Below are 4,909 nucleotides of genomic sequence, written 5' to 3'. Positions count from 1 at the left end.
AAACTCGCATGATATTCCACTCAGTGATCGTTACTTTAGGCTTTTAATGTCAGTCCAGACTCATTTATATAACCAGAACTTCCTGCCAGGGAATACTAATGCCATGTAAATATCAAATGAAGCTTTGACTGAAGGTGAATTCTGACATTTTTCTCTTTCCTCGTTTTTGCTCCCACCCCCTTCCTCTCCACCTTCCCTGCTTCCTCTAGCCTCCTATCTTATTCTTCCCTATAGACCATCTTATATTTCTCTCTTTTCTTCCCTTCTGTCTCCTTTCCTTGTTTTTCTTCGCTACATCCTATTTTTGTGTGTGTTTTCATCTTCACCTCCTGCTGACCTGACATCAGTTTCAGCCATAATGACAGAATTGCAGACGACACTACAGGAGAATAGAGAAAATATTTTAAGCTAACAGATATCACCATGAAACATCCCCAGTTGATTACTGACATTAAAATAATAGTTTTTTTTGTATTACAGGTTTTCTGGAATGTTATGTTTAAATATGCACATTATGCATTATCTTATTAAATTTGCGCTAATGTGCATACATTTTCAGAACAGATACTGTATGTGAACATTGGATAAAGCCAGATTCAAAATTCTTCTTTCATTTTGCTCATATTAGAGTCAAAGGTTTTTACAGATGGGATTTTGAACATCTCTCTTTTTATCAATCCATAAATCAGAAAACATTGTCAACAGCCATAAAACAAATCCACGTTTTTTAGGTTTAAAACGTTACAGTACATAAACCAGTCTATAAAGGATATCTGAACAAAGCCCTGTGTAGAAACCTTCAGAATATAGATAGCATTGAAAGTGGAAAGTTTGGTGTGTGTAACTGCTACTAAAAGATAGATTTCTGAGTCAGAGTCTGAGAACCAAATCTTTAAAGATATGGATTGTAAAATCTATACATTTTGAAGTAAAATGTAAAATTAAACCATGCTATTCTGATATAACCTCTAAATACAATTATGAACCTAAAAATGAGCATAATATGAGCACTTTAAACATAACTCACAGATATAACTATGAAACTTCCCCAGTTGATTACTTGCATTAAGTCAAATATTTTTAGTATTACAAGGTTTCTGAATTTTTAATGTTTAAATATGCAAATGATGCATTATCTTATGCTAACTTTTAGTGAATTTAGGAGAAATCTACAGACACAAATAGACAAAGTGTAGTAAAATAAACCTTTTCTTTCCACTAGTCTGAAAGAAGACATGTTTTGGAAGCAAAATAGCCCCAAACCTCTAAATTGAAAAAGCAAAATAAGTTTTTGCCCTTGAGTTTTATGTTTGAAACCTGCAGAGAGAAAGAGTGTTCATGTTGAGAAATAAAACAAACAGGAAGTGGAATCAGGCTGCAATGACAAACCTACACACACACACACACACACACACACACACACAATATTCATTTGCATTACCTACTGCCTCTCCAGTGAATACACACCTGTTTTATCTTCTTTCTCTTCACTTCCCCCATTTCTTGCCTCTCTCCGTGGCGTGCGTGCATGCGTGCGTGCGTGCGTTTTGGGAATTACAACGCAAGTGACAAGTTCACGAAAGAGTGTTAATGTTCAGAAATAAAACAAACAGGAATTGGAATCAGGCTTCAATGAAATACCTACACACACACACACACACACACACACACACACACAAACAAACACTCACACACACATGCACACACACACACACACATACATACCTACTGCCTCTCCAGTGAATACACACCTGTTTTATCTTCTTTCTCTTCACATGCATTTCCCCCATTTCTGTCATTTCTTCCCTCTCTCTGCTGTGTGTGTGTGTGTGTGTGTGTGTGTGTGTGTGTGTGTGTGTGTGTGTGTGTGTGTGTGTGTGTGTGTGTGCGTGCGTGCGTGCGTTTTGGGAATTACAACGCAAGTGACAAGTTCACCTTGACTTTAGCAAAACTGAATTATTCTGCTCTCTGCTTTCCTCTGTGGCAGAAAGACTTAGCAGCTCTATTTATTTCATTTTGTGTACCTTTCTCTCTATTTTCTGCTTCCTCCTGCTCTCCTTCCTCTTCTCTCCTTCCTCTGCTTTTCATCCTTTCTTTTCCTCTCATCTTTACTCACTTTATTTCCCTTTTCTTAAGTTCTACCCTGCTTTTTTCTCTTAGTCTCTTTTGGTCTCCTTTTTTGTGTCCTCGCCATCTCCTTTCGCTCCTTGCCTCCTCTCCTTTTTCTCCTTATTCCTATCCTTCCCACCCACCCCGTCTCCTCAATTCTTCCCTCCTCTTCTTTGGTCATTTCTTCCCCTCTTCTCTTCACCTCCTACCTCCCTTACCTTTGTCAACCTTTCCTTTACTTCTTTCATATTTCTCCATCTTTCCCACCACCTCCTTCCCCTCCTCTTTTCCTCTACACTTTCCTTCCGCTCCTCTCTTTTCATTCTTCTTCTTCCCTTCTTTCCTTTGGTCTTCTAATCTCTTCTCCTTATTTGGTTCTCCTCCATCCTTTGCTCCTTTCTCCTTCTATTTCGTTCCTATGTCCCCCTTTACTATTGTTCCTCCTCGTCTCTTCTCCTTGCCTCCTTTTCTCATCCTTCCATCCTTTTTTATCCTTGTCTCCTTTCCTTCTATCTCTTCTTCTTTTTCCTCTTCACCTCCCCCTCTTTTCATTCCTCTTCCTCTTCTTTCACCTCCTATTGACCATTTTCTCCTCTCTCCTTATTTTCTTCTCCTTCCTTTTTACCTCTTTATATTCCCGACCTTCTCTTCCTCCTGCCTCACTTTTTCTCTTCCTCCTCTTTTTCCTCTTCACTTCCCCCCTCATTTCCTAGTTTTCTGTCCTCTTCGCCTCATTTCCTCTCCTCTTCTTTCACTTCCTAACTATTTATTGTTCTCCTCTCTCCTTCTTGCCATCCTCTTTCTCTCTTTATATTCCCCACCGTTTTCTCCTCCTCCTCTCTTCTCCCCTTTCCTCCCCTCTCCTCTCCTCTCCCCTTCCCTCTCTGGTTATCTCTCCTCTTGTCTGTCAGATCTCTTGTTGCGTTTTTGTCAGTCTTGTGTGCCTCCTCTCGATGATGGATTGGGTGATGGATGCTCTGTTGCCACGGTAATTTGATGGATGATTTAGCGAGCGATGCGAGGGGCAGCGAAGCCTTTGTTACATGTCTGGACTTTTAACTTCTTGATTAAGGCTAAAATAATACATTTCATTTTAAATAAAAGTAAGATTGATTAAACAAGATGTGAAGAAAAGGTTAAAATAACAAGGCTTAATCCCAACTGATTACTTCCTTTGGCACTGGTTGCCCAGACAACGGGCAACTTGCTATGCAAATGTTACAACACACACACACACTCACACACACTCACACACAGAGTGTCTGAAGCTGTGATGGTTATAAATGACCCAGATATGAATCATAATTAAAGGAGTATTTCCCCAAATGAACTTTCTGTAACAAGGAGAAATGGTGGGTGGGTGTGTGTGTGTGTGTGTGTGTGTGTGTGTGTGTGTGTGTGTGTGTGTGTGTGTGTGTGTGTCGTCCTTGAGTCCTGGCAGGGGAGATGAATGAGCTGTAATTACGCTGATCCAGAGATAATCGCAGGAGGAAAAGAAGAAGAAGAAGGAGAGCCAAGGTCGACCACCAGAGGAGGAGAGCAGCTTATGAAAAATTCACCTGTGAAAACTCCAAAACTTCAAGGAGTCAAAAAATGTGGTTTCAGTCAAAGAATAGAAGTTTCCAGAGAGGAGGAAAATTTGAAATGTTGACTTCATTGGATGCCATTTTACAAAGTCAATTCATATCCTACTTCATGACTTTAGTTCCTGTGTTTAGTTACCATGTTTCATTTTCAGCCTCATTTTAACCTCTGAGTTTTTAGTCCATCTCAGAGTTTGGTCCATGACTTTAGTCTTTTGTAATTGCATTTTATTGGTTCTTTCTAAGCGGGCCGCGACGCAGTGATTGGTGGGCATTTTAAAGGATTACAGCAGCTACAGATGTCGGATCTGTTTCGCTCCTTTTTCAGAGCCCATACGTTATTTATTGCTGTTGGGGTGTAAAGACCATTTCACACAACATATGAAAAAGTGTATAATGGAAATAGTTACCAACCCTGCCTTTAAGTTTATTCGCTGCGTTTGGGCCATGCTTTAGTTCTTGGGTCTGTTGGGTCTAAACGGCTCATTTGAGCAGGGAACTGGGCACCGAGAAAAATAACAGTTTTTATATACCATTTGACATCGCAATCACTCTGTCAATGGGATGGTGGCAGTTGAGGCTGCTCTGATTGGTCGTCTCTGTGTGGCTCATCAGTGATCGTGTTGCATCACTGTTCGGTCGTTGCGGTGCGTTTGTCACTGCCCTCGGCAGCGCAGACACACACTGATAATATATTGTGATAAAATACAAGAAAATAAGAATCCTCCAATCTGGCCGACTCAGAGGAGGATCAAAGGGACCCTCCTGCTGCTGCCGCTGTGGTTGAACTCAACAATGCACCTCCTGCAGAGAGGAAGAGGAGAAGAATGAGAGGTTGGAGGGAACTGACCCGCAGGCAGCCGTGACAGAGGATGTATTATACTGCTGCGTGCAAAGAGAGAGACTGCCAGCTGAACACCAGCATGCTGTAATGTATACTTATAGTATTTATAGTTTTTACATTCTTGCAGGAAACGTGGAGCAGACACCCTGAACGTCATCAGTCACAAACAGGACTCACAAACTGTCTCTTGGTATATGTCAAGGCATCAGTGTTGTGGTACTGGAGATCTCTTGAAGATCTCTTGAAGGTCTCGTCTTGGAATCGACCACAGTCTTGTCTCGGATAAAGAGGACTTGACTGGATTTTTTTTTCAAGACCACAACCGCAGGGATTTCGCTAAACTGCCTGTGCATTGTTTGATTTAGGCCTATGT

The sequence above is a fragment of the Perca flavescens genome, chromosome 23 (assembly GCF_004354835.1).
Source record: "Perca flavescens isolate YP-PL-M2 chromosome 23, PFLA_1.0, whole genome shotgun sequence".
Taxonomy (NCBI): Eukaryota; Metazoa; Chordata; class Actinopteri; order Perciformes; family Percidae; genus Perca; species Perca flavescens.
This window is presented reverse-complemented; position numbering follows the sequence as displayed.